The 18,772-nt window shown below is 35.9% G+C and overlaps 1 protein-coding gene across 4 annotated transcripts in view; it reads left to right on the top strand.

Annotated features, from left to right (window-relative positions):
* The window catches only part of FUT8 (fucosyltransferase 8), a 139,774-nt gene that overhangs the window by 37,113 nt on the left and 83,889 nt on the right, over nucleotides 1–18,772 (top strand). For all 4 annotated transcript variants that reach the window (XR_012043064.1, XR_012043065.1, XM_072865154.1 and 1 more), the window contains one exon: nucleotides 15,956–16,049. The gene's annotated coding sequence lies outside the window, so the exon portion shown is untranslated. The remainder of the gene's footprint in view (nucleotides 1–15,955; nucleotides 16,050–18,772) is intronic.

The raw sequence follows: 18,772 nt of genomic DNA, 5'->3' as shown, positions 1-18,772 counted from the left end.
GTTTTCTTAGTGTTGTTTTCTGTTTTTCCTGGGATATTCCAGAAAACTAATTTGCATATACCTGGAATCTCTGTTTTTCAATTCATAATTGTTACTATTAACTAATAGATAATTCTTAAAATGTGTTGTGTTATGAAATGATTTGCATCATGAACCTGAATTACTAAGCTCTGTTGGAGGGTAAAAGTTAATGCCGATACTTCTGAAGTTATTTTGCAAAAACTGAAAATTGAACATTCATTCTACGTTAGTGCTTCACAATATATTTGAAATGGTACATTTCTGAAAACTGCTTCTGTTCTGAAGCATACGCTTTAAGTCAAAAGTAATGGCATTTACATGTACTCTGAACATACTACAAAATCACTAAATCAGAACTATTCAACTGATCCCTAGATTTTTCAACTAGCAGCTTATATTTAATTTTGGCTGTTCAGTACAATAGCAGTATTCCAGGGAATGTTGCTAGGATGTGACCAGTGTAAAATAATCTCGGAGTTTGGGAGCATTTTACAGCAACATATATTAGAGTGGATTATTATTTTGATGCAGGGAGCATAGCACAAAGCGAGGTCAAAAAAAAGGAAAACTCTGGCTCTGTTCAGAAAATTAGTGGAATGCAGTTCATGCATTCTAATGGCTTCAGAGGGTATCTTAATAACATATGCACTCCACCCCTCACTCTCCTTTTATTTCTTCCGCGTGCCTTTTTGGAGCAATGATCTTTCAGGCTTAAACTCTGCAAATCCCTCAAATTTGGCAGTACTTGAGGGTTTTCCCCCATTTGCCTTATATTGAAGGATTGCTTATTGCCTGGATTTAATTTATTTCTTTGCATCAACTTTTTAATAATTTAATAATGGTTGTAAACAAGTCATCTGGAGATGCAGTTGATGGCAGAGAACATAAGATCTTTTCCTAGTGCATGCCAAATATAATCAGTAGGTTCTGTATGATTTCCTAAAATCTATGGATTTTCTCCAGCTCTATGTGTACTGAGACTCAAAACAGGCTGTAAAGAAGCATCAGAAGAATTAACTGATAATTTCATACAGAAAATAATCAGAACTTTGTTGCAATTTAGTACTTCCATACACGTATGCTTCTTCCAAATCTCCTTTCCCTGCAGACACTCACTAAGTCATTGCCAGCTACTTCTGTTAGTGTCTTGTTTTTCAACAGGATCTTAATCTGTGCCATTTCTTTAGTGACCTTAAAGCATGGTAGGTGCCCATATGCACACAGGAAAGCTTTCTTTTTTTTTTTGTTTGGTTTCTTTTTAAATTTTTAATCTATATTCTTTTTAGCAGGCATAGTATAAACAAATGCTTTTTCCTGTCTTCTTTTTTGTACACACCTACAGTATTTTTTCTGAAATGCAGTTTATTCTGTTACTCTGCTTAATGCTGTAACTTCTTTTGATTTCAGTCTAATTCCTGGCCTGTTATGATGAGTAATCAAGTGTTTCATTAATCTAGAAAGACTGTTGTGTTTATGAATTTATTATCTTTCTTCAGCACCTAAATCCGCTTAGTGTGACTGCTTGTTCAGGGTTCTTCAAGGCAAGAAGAATTTTGCCATTTTTTCCCCCCTGTTTCTCTGGACCAGTTCATGCAGTCAAATTCTGGAGAGGAGTCTAGGTTTTTCTGTTATGTGTGGGGTTTTTTTTTGTTTTTTATTTGTTTGTTTTTTAAAAATCTTTCCCCACCTATCATTTTATTATACAACACTAAGGAATGAACTATAAAAATACGTTTTTCCTAAGCAAGCAGGGAAGACAGTTATTTTATAGCAAGGTAAGAACCAGGTAATTGCTAAAATTTTATTTTATTTTACTTTTTAAAATCAAATACGAGAATTATGAATTATTTTAGGATTATTTTGGTGGAGCTGGTTGCAGTGCAGAGTGTTTGGGGGAACCTAATGTTTTTCTTTCTTTATTGTCAGAATAAGTTGATCCCCCCCCAATGCCCCCCCCTTCATTTTATTGTTGATAATGGTCTCCTGAACATTTTAAAATGATCTTCATTTCTAGAATCATCAGAACTATGAATACGTAGAGAATGTTTTGATGGTGTGTGATTACAATGATTTATTGGGTTTCATGCCTTTTTATTTATATCCTAATGTTCAGTGGTTTTGGTCTATAATACACTTTTTTGTCAAGCAGAGAAAATCTGAGAGAATGGGGCAGGAGAGAAGAGAAAGCATAACACTTAAAACAATAACATGCCCCAAATCAACAAACAAGCAAACTAGCAAAAAAACCTAAGGAAAAAAGCTTATGCTGAACAGTTCCAAAAGCCTGTATTGCATGTGGGAAAGCTTCCTCAGCAGAACTGTGAAATGATGGCCCACACTGCTCTCTGGTAATGTGCTTCTTTCGTAGGATATAGCTTTATCTTAGTTGGCTATAGTTCTATACTAGGACTAAATCCTATTCATATGTGTATATAGAACTGACTTTGTTGTGTAACTATTGCTTATATTGGTCTCTCTACCAGAAAAATAGAAGGTGGCATATTTAATAGAACCTTATTGTAAAATAATTCCAAAGCTGGTCTTTGAGGCAAAGGATCTGTAAGTTTGACTATTGTACCAAGCAAATGTGGAGAAACTGTGAAAAAAGAGTTATTGGATATATGTTTAAGTATGGTATATTGAAGAAGAGCCAATGTAGAGGTGACCTGATCAATAAACTATAATTAAATTGACTGTTTTGGCAAGGCTCTTCAACAATCACTTTTAGAAAAACGTAAGTCTGCTGGGAAAAGAGAAACAGTCTTTTTTGTGAATTTGTAACTCCATAAGGGAATAGAAAAACGGGAATATATGGTTATTTTTCATAATAGAAACAGTGTAATGCAAGGATTCACCTTATCCTGCTCAAGGAACTGTGCTGGGTCAAGTGTAGTTCATCATAAGAATAAATTATCTGGAAAGCAGTGTCTCTTGAGTTTTTCTGAATAGAATCTGTATAGGAAAATTCAGCATTATATTTGTTTCTAAATAATCTTGACATAAACTTTACATTTTAAGTGTCACTTTTTGTGCACTTCTCTAACATAGGTTAGGAGTGAAGAAGAAAGGTAGAAATTAGTACATATGGAGATTTGGGAAGAGGTCTTCCAGTGGTCAGGTAATGAATAAAAAAAAAAGTCTGAATGGTACTAAATGAACCTGTGCATGTGACATTTAATGAAGATATGGCTATTTGTGTTACTCAGTACAGTATGTGGAAGCCTTTTGGAATACTATGTGAAAACTCTAAAAAAATTATTTTACACTCCATAAACATGAAGCTGAATTTGGTAGTAAAGAAGTTTTTGCACACCCCCCCACCTTGTTCTGTATTTGACGGATGTTGTTTTATGTGCACTTAAATAGCAACCAGTAATTTTTTTCAGTTTAGTTCAATTTGTTCTGGTTCAGGTTTAACAAATGTCAAAATACTACTTTAGGTTCATTTCTGGTTCAAGGAAAACTAAGATTTTGGGTGAGTTTTTAGAAGGAGTTAAATTCAATTCACTGCATTAAAGGTATAATTCAAAGCAATGGCCTTAAATGTTGCCACTTTCTTGGTTATGATCTTAATATGCATTGCTTAAGAAAAAGAACAGTGAAGCACAATTTTGTCTGGCAGTTGTTGCTGTTTATTGCGCATATAATTTCTTTTTGTGAATTGTAATATGAATATTCTAATAATATTTTTAAAGCCTGTTCTGGGTTTTGACAACACATAAATGTTTTTATACTTATGCATAACTGAGTTTCTTTAAAAACTTATTATTATTTAGTAACCTGAAACAAATGAAAACATTGACTTTGTAGATCTGGTTGTCAGTACACCATTATTTTTGCTAGCATCAGAAATCCCTTTTGCAGTTTGGAAAAACAGATCTGTTTGGTATTTAAAAAAAAAAAAAAAGCAGAGTTGAATTTTTGATCACCCAATGCCATTTTAGACTTCCGTCTACCATCATTGCTATAAAAAGCAACGTATACTGGTATATTTAAAACAGGTATTCCATTGCATGTGCATTTTTAAAAAGTTTAACTTCTTGTGTATGACTCAAAGATCCCCAAATTCGAGGTTTTTTTGGGTTAATAAGAACTGGATCTGAAATCTTTTCTTTCTCTCTGGAGCCACCTATGAGATCTCAGTGAGATAAACTCAGTGTACGTAATTTCTCTTCCATCTATTGTGCATATGAGTTTTTTGTAGAGAAATCTTATGAAATCTATTAATAAATATTTAGACCATTTATATATGATTCTGTATAGAAGTACGAAGTACTGTTTCTTGTATATGTCAATTAAAGGACTTTTTTGTAATGTTACATATATTTCTGTGAAATAATCAGTGACAGTTTGCAATCATAAATTATATGCCCATCACTCCCTTTTTTCCAAAAGAAAACAAAAATACTCTGCCAAATATCTGCTTTTGAAAGTAAGCTTCTGAAAATAATTAGCTAATAAAAATACCTGGGGCTACTGCATTAGCAGAATGTTGTGATATTGCATGAATTTTTTTGTACGTGCCTGGTTACATTTTTTCTTTACATTACATACGTCTTCACTCTCCCTCAGTGTTGCTGTCTTCAATATCAATTTGAAATGTATTTAGTAAATAGGTAACAATATTAATCTGGCTGTCATATTCAGGTAGCTTCTTTTTGGTTTTGTTTATTTAAGAAAGCTTACGTCAATTTTGACCTCCTGATATACGGACACTGATGTCCATCATCACTTATGCTTCTGAAGAGTGATGATCATAGTGTGAAGTAGAATATGTTGCCATCAGTCCTGCAAATATTTTAGACAGCTAAAGCATTACACTAACCATAGCAAAAAGACTTAACATTCACTTGTGTTGAGCAGATACTGTGGTAGTGAAAGGTAAGATAGCAATGACAGAAGTGAGTGGTAGTACCACGCTAGGTAAAAATAAAAAAGCACAACACTCCCATTTAACTTAGCTGTTATGGTTTAATGAAGGAATTTAGCACTTTTAAATTTTGTTCTGAATTTAAAAATAAGAAATGTTATCACAAAATCCCTGGAAGTATTTAAAAGACGTTTGGATGAGGTGATTAGGGACATGATATAGTGGTGGTCTTGGTAGTGTTAGGTTTACAGTTGGACTTGATAATCTTCAAGGTCTTTTCCAACCTATATGATTCTGTAATTCAGTGAAAATTGTGACGTATTTTCTGAAAGAAATTCAGTGTGAGTGTTCCTTTTGCCATACAACTTGTTTAACTGCATAAAGGGAAAGGCTAAGTTTCTACTCCAAATAAATGCAGTGGCAGCTACTGATGGTCTTGAAGTCATTTATGTAGTATTAATCAACACCTGAAAAGGTGGCTTAAGAAACCATAAAACGTTTTTTTAGAGGAACTTATCATAGCATTTTCAACCTCAGGTGAAATTGTTATTGCTCAGCATCTCAAAAACTGGATACAATCTACAAATATGTTCAAATTAGTATGACATTTCATTCCAAGTTGATGCCTTTATGAAAAATCTGAAAACAGCAGATGTGTGTGGTCCAAGTTTATTCAAGTTTGAGTAAACTATGAGCAGAAGAGGCAGAGTTAGAATTGCATCTGAGATACTGTAATGATATGCTTAGATACTTTGATTCTGATGTCTTTACAAGTTGTTGTTTACAAGTTATGCAGGATGAGAACCAGAAGATTGTAAAATACAATTCAGTCAGAATTTTTATGGCTGTTTGATTCAGTCTTTATAAAAGCATATATATCTGGAGAAGGCAAAAGCCACTGGAGAACTGGTATATCTGAAAAGTTCAATCGAGCATAAGGAATCCTTTCTAAAGAAAGAATTCCAGTGCTTGTTATGTTGGTGGTATTGTGTTAAAACTGTGGTGATGGATGGAGAGTGGGGAGAAAATCAGTTACCACTTCATCAATGTTATTTGTCTAATTTTCAGTTTCTGTTTCTCCATGTACTGTACTTCTGGGATATTTGAATAGCAGACATTAAGAATTTTTAGAATCTAAAGCATATAGTGTTCCCTGAACTTTGAAAACAAGTTTTAGTATCTTAATCTACTTGCCCCCCCCCCGCCCCCCCCCCCTCCCCAACAGACTTGAAATGTAATGCTTTATGATTACTTAAATTTTAAATGAAGCCTGTGGGTTTTGATGTTTTGGCAATCTCAATCCGTTACTCTGTATAACGTGATTAGAAAATAGGCCAGGCACTATTGCACTGAGAATGCAGTGTTGGTATTTTGTGTTCCCCCCTCAAGTGAATTTAGTAAATAGTTTGTTTATATGACATCACTTACACAAATGCATTTAAATAAAAAAGGAAAAATGAATAGTTCTCCTCCAAACTGATGACTGAATATCATTCTGAAAAGATTAGAAGTAACTCAGACCAGTTTTGGAAAATTAAAATGTGTAGTCAGGGGTTCTGTCTTGTTTGTTTCTGAGAATTCTTGTATATTGGTTGCAGCTGACACTTTGGGTATGGACGAATGCTTCTGTTAATGCCAGTTGCAGGGTCAGGATCTAAGTTAGGGGTGCAAGCAAGCACAATGATTCCTTTGAATACAGAAGGACTGAATTATAGCAGCAGCACGTGACACCCTGTGGGCACAGTTTTATTTATTGCACTGTTTTGAAAAGTGCAGTCTGCCTGTGCTTTAAATAGTAAATGTACACATGAAATGGTGTGATTTGTAAATTAAAACATGAACACAACGTGTTCACATGCACAGACTTCATTAGGATATAAAAATCACAGAAAAATAAGTTTACCTCTTGTAAGTCAGGAGGCCAACTAATCCATCCTTCCTGCTCAAACCTGACATCAATTTGCATGTATGCTTATTTTATTATGATGAACAGAAGTATTTGATTCATCTGCAAGGGACTGCATGCCTGCAGAAAGGACATTTTAAAGCTGAGCATAGGAACTGTTTAGGAATAAATAGCAATGTTTCAAACATTCAGTATGTATTATAATGTCAGTATTTTTTCTGTAGTAATTGTTCTCAGATTGCTTCTGTGTTTTAAAGGATATATTTTTTTTGGAAACTATACTGGTTGGAAACAAACAATTACAAATTTTCTTTGGTCTTATTTTCTGAATAGCCTGTGTTTTGGAGCCCTTAACTGTGTTTATCCTAATAATGCCGTATTATTTCATAGAAGAGCATAGTAATTACTGCATTTACAAAACTAATTATTGGGATTTTTCAATCAATTTGCTATGAGGAATGGCTAGCTCTCTCATTAGAACGAAGTTATCCAACGAAATGTGTCTTGTAATAGTTTGTTTCCTGTAAGCCCCAATACTTATAAATAAGCCATTTTATAAACTACAGGTAAAAAGGTTTTGTGTTATATTTTACCATCCAAACAACTTTCATAACATTTCTTCTGTAGAAATCCTTAGGCTGTATGATATCCCCTCATCTTTCTCTGGTTTCACATGACTGGTCACACATTGTGGCTTCTTTCTTTCTATGGTTTGCTGCTGCTTTTCGTAAAAATAAGAGTGTGAGGGAAAGTGTTCTTAAAAGTAAAATTTATTTTCTCTGCTAACTTTTCATGTCTATTAGCATTGACACAGTAAGACTTAGTTCTGGAAAAGGTGGCCCTAAATTCTCCACCAGTGTGGGTTTGTTGTATATTTGCAGAATTGCACTCATGCTGCCTACTTCCAAATGCATGTACATGTACTATATATCATTCCAGCCAACTCCCTTATAATTACTTTTGAAATTGTTACAACAAAAATAGTCTCCCTAACTTTGGTGCTTCAGAAGTTCATGATCATTATTTTTGGTATCTTGAAAACTCTAAGAACTGTATCAAAGCTCTATCAGAATGGGCTGAATTCTGTGGCAGTGTTGATTTACTGTATTTTGTTGCAATTTCTGTCACTTTTGTTCTTCGCTTACCCAAATAGATTTTCAGCAATGACCATGGCTACATGAGATCCAGACAGAAACAGTCAGTTGTAAAATTAATTTGATCTGAGCTTTTGTCTGACAAGCTTTCCTGTCCTTCTCAAATGTCAGTAGCAGACATCTGTGGAAGAAGTGGAAGCAAGCAGCCATGATCCTTGTAGCTTACTGTCTGAGCTTCCAGACAGCTTCTATCTGGTGTTTATCCATGTGCCTACTATTTCTGATGTGTATTGTAGTTTCCTCTTATTCACCTGATATAGAAGTCATATTTCCTGATCTGTTGTTTCTCAGGTCCTCCTTAGAGCCTTTTTGAAAAACTGATGGTCATATTCTATTCCCTTGTTATGGGATCTTAAGTGATAAGGTACTGTGAAACTCTTAACGGTTTTGTGTTGCTTGAGTTCCATTAGAACAGGTATGTGGATACAGTTTTCATGGTTTGGTCCTGATGATTTGTTATTGGTCTTTTTACTGACATTTCAAGCTGCAAGAATTCTTCTGTCATCTTCTTTATGAAGAAAGATTTCAGTGTAGGGATCAGTTTAAGTTCCTTCCTAGTAACTGCTAATGCATGTACTTCATTTAGCTTTCCTGCTGTGGTCCTGTATTTAAATTGTGCTGTTACAACTCATCATTTGGCCCTACAGAATCTGTGTGAAGTCTGTTAGTTCTACTGTGCTTCTAAAAAGTTTTGCTGTAGCTTTTATGCATGTAAGAATTTACTTCTCAAAAATTCTGTAGCCTACCAGTTTAGTATCTTTCAGCTAAGCTTCATCACCACCTCTCTGCTTGGTTTATATGTGTCACAGGGAGAAAAACCTGGGTCATTATAATCTTTTATAAGGCAGCTTAAGTTGTACTCCAAAGACGTATTTTCTGCTACTTGCTGTGTTGTTTCTGGGAGTGGGTGTGGACTTGAAGCCACCAGCTCCTTCCCAGCATTTTCTAAAAGACTGTCTGGTTTTGTTATGAAATCCTCTTTGCACTCAGGCATGTCACCATAGGGCCTTCACTAGCTTTAAACAGCTTGTTATCTTATATGGGTGATACTTCAACGCCTTACTGTTATAACCTGCCTTCTTCTATCCTTTAGAATCCCTGTCATCAGAAAGTTAATCTCCATGTAAGAATGATGTTGGTATCATCTACTATCAGACTTAAGGGACCATTTCTGTCTCAATTTTCTTTCTTCTCATTGCCCCTTGACCTATGAGCCCAGAGACAGAGTTGCTCAAGGTCTTTAAAAGTCTGTTCAGTGTACTTTTCTGCCTAAAATCTTCTGATTTTAGCAAAACCAACTTCAAAAAACAGTACTTCACTTCTGCACACCTCAAGGTAGATAATAATGTATATAATGTTTGGGGCATTAGGGGGAAGCCCCTGCCCTCCACTTAGCTTCTGCTGCCATTTGTTTTATTTGTAAGTTTGTAATTTTCAAATGGGGGTAGTAGACTGATTTTATTGTTTTCTTGATTCATTGTTGCTTTTTGATTTTTGTGTATAACTTCAGGAGTAGAGATGTAGATCCTTTATCTTCCTCCCTTCCTGTAGAGATGAACTCTAAAGCCATCCAGACTTCCCTTTACCTTTCTAGGTTGTTCTGTCCAGAGACTCGCTTTGCTGAAACAAGAATTGGTCAGACTGGCACTAGATTTATTATCTGCGGCTGGGCCTTAGCCAGACACTTCCGCAAGAGTTCCCAGAGTGGGTGACCCCCGCAGGATGTTGCTCAGAACCATGGAGAGCTCTTTTAAATACCAGCGTGGGGAACAATGGGCATCTTTTATTTTTTCTTGATATGGTTGCTAAAATTAGGCTGAACTATTCAGAAATAAAGGAAGTTGAAGGGAAGGGCTAAAAAAACCCTACGCTGAAAGTAGTAACAAGAAGATAATATCTGGTATAAAAGAGAGTAGTTGTACGAAGTGTAACTTCCAAATTCAAGGAGAGATACTGTGAGATACTACTGGAGGACTGCTAAACATAGGGGCAGCTGGCCATGGTATGGTCACATCCTTATTACAAAGTGTTAATCACAAATGAAAACACTGCTTTTCTCCCAAATAATGGGTCTATATACAATGATTCTATGAATTTAATGGCTTTCTTTGTGGATAGTATTATAATCTTGCCTACGAAACAGTAAGAAAAACACATGATTGTAGGTTTTTCCTAATGCTGGACCTTTTTAAAAAGGATATTTCAAACCCTGCATTATGTTCCTTATTACCAGTCTGAAATACTTGAATGGGATTTCACTAGAATTACATGTGAGAAAATATGCAAATTTAGCTTTTAAGTCCTTTTTTACAATACTGTATTCATATTGTTTTAATAATTACAGATTTTATATGACAAATTAATTGGTCTTATTTTTAGAATGTTGAGTTTATGAAATAAAATATTATTTGTTAAAAAAAAATTAAAACAACTTTCTTTTGTTTCTATTGGCGAAGTTATATATATACACACACATACAAACCCCATCTTGCATATTAAAGAAAATAGCTCACTAGTTAAGGCTGATAGTTTCTAACACTCACCATGGTTTGACAGCAAATTTATGAATTAGTGATAGTTATGTTAAATAAAAATGGGAATTCTGATTAACAGTGTAATCTTAATGCTTGATATAAAAGGAGTTAAACAAAAAGCTAATAGCTTCAAAGGTGTTTTAAACTCAGTAAATTTGAAACTCTTCTGTCATTTTTCCTTAATAATGTCACACCAATTTTGAGAGGAAAAGCTGTTGGCAGCTTTATGTGAGGTTTTGACTTGCAACTTTCACAGTCCTGTTTTATTCATACCCTTACTATTGTACAATGTACTTTGAGTTTCTCAGTTCTTCAGTTTTAAATAAAAGAATAGATCTTAGATCAGAAGTGCACTTGCGCCATGGTGATGGTGAAGATCAGATGCAGGAAGCAATCAAGTTTTGGTGGCATGGAGCTCTATGAAAGCTGTAAACTAGTGTAAATTAGACAGCATGAACCTATATGCTAATGCACATAAATTGCTTCCCATACTTGAATTAGCACACTTGAATAGATCAGATCTCTTTATTGTGCTTTGTAGTGTGTAAAGTTCAGTGTCCTAAAGTAAAAGTTTTTTATCTATGAAAGTAGAATATTGTTTAAAAGAAAATTGGAGTGACAAGGGGAATTTTTACAGGTTAAGATACATATATTGTGGCACAGTGGAATTAAATGTAAGGCAAATACTTCTTTATCATATGGCAATATTAGTATTTACAACCTTCAATAAAATTTTTCTTGTTCTAATAAAAGTACTGCTGAAAACACAGTGTTCAATTTAGATTAAAAAATGGTGATACAAAGCAAGTCTGATTATTTAGATAATGATCGCTTCAGACATTCTTTCCCTGATGTGGCCCACTCAAAATTGTATTCCGGCATTTCTGTTATTGGGTTGTCAAATCACCCAGTCTCCAAGCCTCCCATGTGTAACAAGGAAGGCTTTTAGCTCAATTCTGTGACTTTTTTTTCCAGCTTCTGAATACTATTTAGCCTTGACTATGCTTCGAGTTTGCAAAATCTCCTGGTTGCAACTAGCACTCCAGTTTGCTTATGGTTGCCAAGTGTCACGCATTTTTGCATAACTGTTACAAACTCAGCAGTTCTCTCATCTACCTGTTTTTCATCTTGATTTATAAACATCCATCTGAGTTGTGAACAGGCTGATGTTAAGTTTCTTGATTATTAGATTTTGCATGTTGCTTTGATGCCAGCCAAAAGAAGAAAGATCTTACCCTGATCTTGCTTCTGATGTTTGCAGCCATTAAGGAATGACATGGGGAAGCTTCTGGAAGAGAAGATTTAGTGGAGAGCTTCAGCACCAACAAGAATGGAAAGATCAAGTATTAGCTAAAGGCTGTTCATTTTTTTTGTCCCACTCTGTTCCTTCCCCAAGGTATCTAGATTATGCTACTGATAAGAAGCTGCACTTCCCCCAAGCAGAAGAGGCAGCTGTACTTTGGTCCCAGAAGAGCACTGAAGCAGAAAACAAAACATTTGTATGTCTGATTCTGATAAGTTTGGATTCTAATGCAAAACTATGGAACAAAGTAACATCTTGGGGGCGGGGAACAACATCTCATTACTTTGTGGATTTCTTGGCTGTGGAACCACATGCAGTATGAAAGATGGTACCTTAGTGTTGTGTATTCTAAGTGATGTTAGAAAATTAGCTGTTTTGTCTTTAAGCGTCTAATGAGAAGTTCAGCTTGATTGAAAGAGAAATGTCCAATAAAATTTGGAGAGCATTAGCTTATTTTTAAAATCAGTCTTTTTGTGGCTTTTGGAGGAAAAAAATCAAAAGTTTGGCTGTTGTGGCTAAAAGGTTGTCTGAATGATTAGCAAGATCAGTAAGCATGTTTGAATACATTTTAACTAGGTCATGCTAGAGTGCCTTGGGGTCCATACTTCTAGAGAAGTGATGGCAAATCTGTAGCTTACGTGCAGTTTAAATGCAACTCACATTTTAGAATTGCATCCTGTGACCAGTATTGGGTCATGCTGACACAGGGGCTGTTGGTTAATAGAAAGCCGCAGCTACTGGAAGAAGTCAGCCAGCAGCAGTGAAGTTCAGCAGGATGTTCCACCAACTCTTGTTCAGGGAAGCTTCTGAGCACTTTATCTTTTCACGATACTGTGTGGCTGTTGACCATGTTAAGATTTTGGTATGCAGCTTGATGGGCTAAGAAGACTGGCCTTCTTTATTCTAGAGTTTACTGATCTCCAGAAGTATTTCACAGAGTTAGGGGTATTAAGTTCTGCGGTCTATTAAGAACATAATAAGTTCTAAATTCCATTAAGAAAGGGATGGGCCATTTCTATTCATCAACTCTCATCTGACTAATGCAGGGCAGACAACTGAATTCTTTTCAACCTCTTGATTGAACTACTATATATTTTTTGTAAGCATTTTTGGTGCCTCAATTCAAAGGGAATGAGCAACCGAGAATTCATTACCCCATTAAATCATCTGTTTCAATGGCTGATTCCTTTAGCTATTTTACACTTACAGTTTTAGGAACTCCTTTCCCCTTCCTCATGAGCTGAATTTATCTAGGTTAAACTCCTAATCCCTGGATTTTGTTATGACTTTGGTTGCAAGTGTAAGAAGCAATTAAATGTCAGAAATCCTTTCTTTTTTTTTTGACATAAATTAGGTCCTGCTAAATTCCATAGTCTATTCTTTTGCTATATTGGTTCCACAGATTGTCACTCTTCCTATTTTCTTTTTTAATGAGGTTTCTGCAAGGGCTATCAGTATATTATTAACTTACTACTCTGGAGGAAGATCATGCTTGATGTTAGAGTTGATGTTTGTATTTTTTAATTAATTCTTGACTGTGGCTATATTAGATTAGGGTTGTGTGGAGTCAATACAGTAAGTAAACAAGAATAAATAAACCGTCTCTCTTATATAATTGTCCTGTTCATTTGCTAAGATAATTTTTATCTTACAAAGACATCTGTTAGTTCAGGTAAGACAAAAGGTAACTTCTTACTTTGTTGTGTTTCTGCTTAATGTATTATCTTAGTAGTTAAAAGGGACTGTAAAACTGAAGACTGCTTTATCCATTGCTTATTAAAATGAGTCCATATGTAGAATTTCCATGGAGGAGTGTATTGTTTCTGCAATTGACTCTTTTATCTTTCTAAAAGAAAAATCAGCAATTACTTTTTGTCTAAGTGTTTGACAGAGAATCTTGCATATAATCTTGCATATATTTGGCAAGTAAGCTGCTCTTTTCCTTTCAAGGTACAATTCCTTCTTTTGTTTAAAATTGCATCAATTGTCAAAAAAATTAGAAATTACTGTATCTTTTTTCAAGCTTTCAAAGGTAATATGTTACAAAAATTGTAAGCACTTGTATTTATTACTCTAAAACAAAGGAGTGCTTAATATTTTCAAACAGTATTTGTTTTTATTGTTGATGTAAGTCTTATCTAGTTTAAAAAAGTTCTTTCCTCTGATTAGTTCTTAACTCATGTCAAACAGTTTCAAGGTCAGTGTTCTGTGTATATCTTCAGCTTAAAAAACCTAAGTGCTGTTGGTATGGATCTCTCTGAACCACTGCCATTGCAATAACTGAACCACTAGGCATTCATACATAGCATAATTTTGAGAATGTTTGGTCTGTGATATTAAAATTACTTAAATTGTTGTTTGTGGGGTTTTTTTGTGATCTGTGACCAGAAGCTATGTAGTTGAAGTAGGATTAGTAGTAATACTTAACTTTGTTCTCCATTGCTTTTTTTTTTTTAATAGAAATAAATTTAGTAACTACAGGGGCATGGGACCATGAGTTGGGCATAATTTTGATGTGGTTCTGTCTAGCCTTTCTCCTTATAATTAGCTCCCCAAAGGAGACCAAATGGTTTTTAATTAGAAAAGTGCCAAGTTTTCCTAGAATAACAGTTAGGATAATTAACAATTTAAGTATTGCAAACTCAGTGAATAGGGAAGACAGAAAAAAAGTAAAAATTTTTTTAACAACTTTTTCCCTGCCCACATTGTTATTGTGAGTATACTGTTGCTTCCACTTGGTTACAGTTAATTCAGTGACTTTAAGCTGTGAACTGCACAGTGTCCCCTGATCTGCTGAAAGTTTTTCCTATCATGTGTAAGGTCAGGTAGCCTGCTCTGTGTTCCTTACTGCAGTTTCTTTGCTTGGGCTGCAGGATCCTGTACTGGAATTTTCTTGACTGCCATACTGTACAGTTTCTTGAACCTCCGAGACCTGAGCATAGTCAGGATATCTCCAAGAAATTCAGGTTGTCTCTTTCTCTGGGAGGCCCTACCTGACCCTGTCATCTTAAAGGAGCATTAAAGTGATTGTAAACAAGCAAGCAGAATGCTTCCTGCCCCCCTAATACTGTCTATCAAAAAGAATAGAGGGCACTTCTAAAAAGTATGAAGCTATATACATCTAAAGGTATTACTAGAATTCACAAAAGGCAGGGCTTGGAACTGTATGTATGTTGTCTGTAATAAATACTAAAAAGAACAAAGGAGAATTTTGTTATGAGAGCTGAATTATGTTTTAGAAGTTATGAAGAGAGCTTATTTTTTGCAAGATAGCAGGAATTTTCTTGAAATTTTGGGAGTTGTATTCTTCTGCTATGGAATTCTTTTAAATACCTATTCAATTTATTTGTATTTTGTTTTCTCCATATCTCCAGATTTGTGATTTCTCCAGTTGCATTAAATGATTGTTCTAGTGACTTTTAATATTTTGATTAAAAGAAAATTAATTTTCTTTGCAAGGTTTCCTTAACATGTTTATACTTTTTATAAACCATAATGTGCATGAAAGAATATACATGAATACTCCTGTATTCATTTTATAAAAAATAAGGTTAGAAATAAATATTCCATCCTTGATTTTTTTTATTTTCAATTTCAAAGTTTTGACTGGTATTTTGAACATGAAATAATGCTTATAAATGAGGAAACAATTATTTGACAAAACTACTAAATGGCTGAATTACTTTAATTGATTATGCAGATTTGTATCTTGCATTCAAAATTTATAACGTCTTTCAGCTGCAAATTTGATAGTATCTGTAAATATTAATGAATTCAACTTCAAACATAATTTTGGGGTTGGCAAATACTAACAAGGGAAACTGGGGCCTGGTGAGACTGGCTTCTACAGGTTACTCCCTAAATCAATCCAGACCCTAAAATATTCTTTGATTTAATTCTTTGGTTGCTAGATCGCATTGTCTCTAATCTGGGTATAATGAAAGATGGTAGTTAAAAATATTCTTATTAAGTAAGTGATTGATCTTTGTGGAAAATCCATAATTAGTTAAATAAAAACTAGAAAATGTGATATTTTAAGATGAAGAATTAGGTTCTGTCTCAGTGTTATGATAAAACGGCAAATCAAAAGGAAGGTGTTCTTACAGAATGTGAAACACTTTTGTTTGAATGTGAAGCTAAAGGGACCTTGTTTTTTCTTTTAAACAGTTATTAATTTCCCTGGCTGCTGGACTAGTAGGATTACTTGTTAACCACCAAGCCCGTGATGCAGTTTTGTTTATTTCCTGCTGTCATGGAGAGGGTAAGCAGTTCTTCAGATGTGTTATGAAGTTATGATATTTAAACATTTGCTACAATTTATGTGAAAGATAATATACATTGTACATTTACATGTTAGGCATTTTAGAATTTTTTTTTTTCACACCAAAAGCTGTAAAAAATGCTGATTAAATTAAATTCCTGAGGAGTTCTGTTGTTTCACGGAATCACAGAACAGCTGACTTTTGAAAGTATCTCTGGAGATCATCCAGTCCAACCCCACTGCTCAAAGTAGGGTCAGCTGGAGCAATTTGCTCAGGTCTGTGTCCAGTCTCCAGGGATGGAGACTTCACTAAGCTGCCCAGCATGTTCCAGTGTTTGAGCACCCTCACAGTAAAAAGTATATTCTTAGGCTTAAATGGAATTTTGTGTTTCAGTTTGTGCCCATTGAATAGAATAGAACAGACTATTTCATTTGGAAGGGACCTACAACAATCATCTAGTCCAACTGCCTGACCACTTCAGGGCTGACCAAAAGCTAAAGCATGTTATTAAGGGCATTGTCCAAATGCCTCTTAAACACTGACAGGCTTGGGGCATCGACCACCTCTCTAGGAAGCCTGTTGCAGTGTTTGACCACCCTCTTGATAAATAAATGCTTCCTAATGTCCAGTCTGAACCTCTCCTCGTGCAGCTTTGAACCATTCCCATGCGTCCTATCACTGGATACCAGGGAGAAGAGATCAGCACCTCCCTCTCCACTTCCCCTCCTCAGGAAGCTGTAGAGAGCAATGAGGTCGCCCCTCAGCCTCCTTTACTCCAAACTAGACAAACCTGAAGTCCTTAGCTGCTCCTCATAGGACATTCCTTTGAGCCCTGTCACCAGCTTTGTTGCCCTCCTCTGGACGCACTCAAGGACCTTCACATCCTTCTTAAATTGTGGGGCCCAGAACTGCACACAGTATTCAAGGTGAGGCTGCACCAACACTGAATACAGCGGGCTAATCGCCTCTTTTGACCGGCTGGTTATACTGTGTTTGATGCACCCCAGGATGCGGTTTGCCCTCTTGGCTGCCAGGGCACGCTGCTGACTCATATTGAGCCTGCTGTTGACCAGCACCCCCAGATCCCTTTCTGCAGGGCTGCTCTCCAGCCACTCTTCTCCCAGTTTATACTTGTGCCTGGCGTTACTCAGTCCTAGGTGCAGAATCCGGCATTTCAACTTGTTAAATTTCATCCCATTAATCATTGCCCAATGCTCCAATCTATCTAGATCCCTCTGCAAGGCCCCTTGTCCGTCAAGAGAGTCAACAGCACCTCCCAGTTTGGTATCACCAGCAAACTTGCTAATGGTGCATTCAACTCCTGCATCCAGATCATTGATAAATATATTGAACAGATCTGGCCCTAGAATTGAACCCTGAGGAGCATGGCTGGTGACTGCTCACCAGCCAGATGTAGCCCCATTCACTACAACCCTTTGAGCTCTGCCCTTCAGCCAGTTCTTCACCCAGTGCACCGTGAATCCACTCGTCCCACAGTTGGACAACTTGTCCAGAAGGGTGCTGTGAGGGACAGTATCAAAAGCCTTACTGAAAGTCAGAAAAACTACATCCACCGCCTTCCCTTCATCCTCTAGGTGGGTGACCTTATCATAGAAGGATATCAAATTAGTTAAACAGGACTTTCCTTTTGTGAAGCCATGTTGATTGTGCCTGATGATTGCATTATTCTTTAAATGCCTTTCAACAGTACCCAGTATAATCTTCTCCATAATTTTTCCAGGAACTGAGGTTAGACTAACAGGACGGTGGTTCCCTGGGTCTTCCCTCATGCCTTTCTTGTAAATTGGAACGACATTGGCTAGCTTCCAGTCAGCAGGGACCTCCCCAGACTCCCAAGACCTTTGGTAGATGATTGAGAGGGGTCCTGCCGTAACATCCGCTAGCTCCTTCAGTAGTCTGCTAGCTCCTTCTGTATTCTGTTGTCTCTATTAATTGCCTCTTGAACTGTCACTTGGCACCACTGACGAGTCTTGCTCTGTCTTCTTTACTTGCACCCATCAGGTATTTTTACATATTGATACATAGAAATATTGATATAGGATATATATCCTGCCTGACCTTTCTTTTCTCCTGGCTGAACAATCCCAGCTCTCTCAGCCTCTCCTCGCATGGCACATTCTCCAATCCCGTAATCATCTTTGTCACCGTTTCCTGCACTTGCTCCAGTATGACCATGTGATGTACTAAAAACAGAGAAGTTCATCCAATGTGACATGTTGTATAAAATAAGCTATCATGGGAACTTTTAATAGTGAACTATTGATTTGATCATGAAAAAAAAATAGCTAGCAATTGTCTTGTAGTCTTATTTTTCTAGATATCATTTTGGATCAATCTTCACTCTCTTTTTACTTTTTACTTATAAAATATTTTGAATCAAATATTTGTATTTGCTATGAACAGTTTTTTTGGGGGGAGGAAACGTTTGCAGTAACATCACCCTATTGAATGACATGAAACTTTGTAAGCTTTTTCTTTATGGAGGATATTTAGACCTGTGGTAGATAAAAATCCAGAAAGTTTTTAAGATTTTTTTTGTTTTGTTTTAAACTTACATTAGCAGTGATGGGCTGATGGACTGTCAGTAATTGAGGTCACTACAGAAGATGCTGTGCAAATACTAAAGTAAAAAGTGAGTTCATGTCTTAGGGAAGGACAATCTAGGTAACAACCAAAGGGATACACAAAAGAGAATGAGGAG

The sequence above is a fragment of the Ciconia boyciana genome, chromosome 6 (genome assembly GCF_034638445.1).
Source record: "Ciconia boyciana chromosome 6, ASM3463844v1, whole genome shotgun sequence".
NCBI lineage: Eukaryota > Metazoa > Chordata > Aves > Ciconiiformes > Ciconiidae > Ciconia > Ciconia boyciana.
This window is presented reverse-complemented; position numbering and strand designations above follow the sequence as displayed.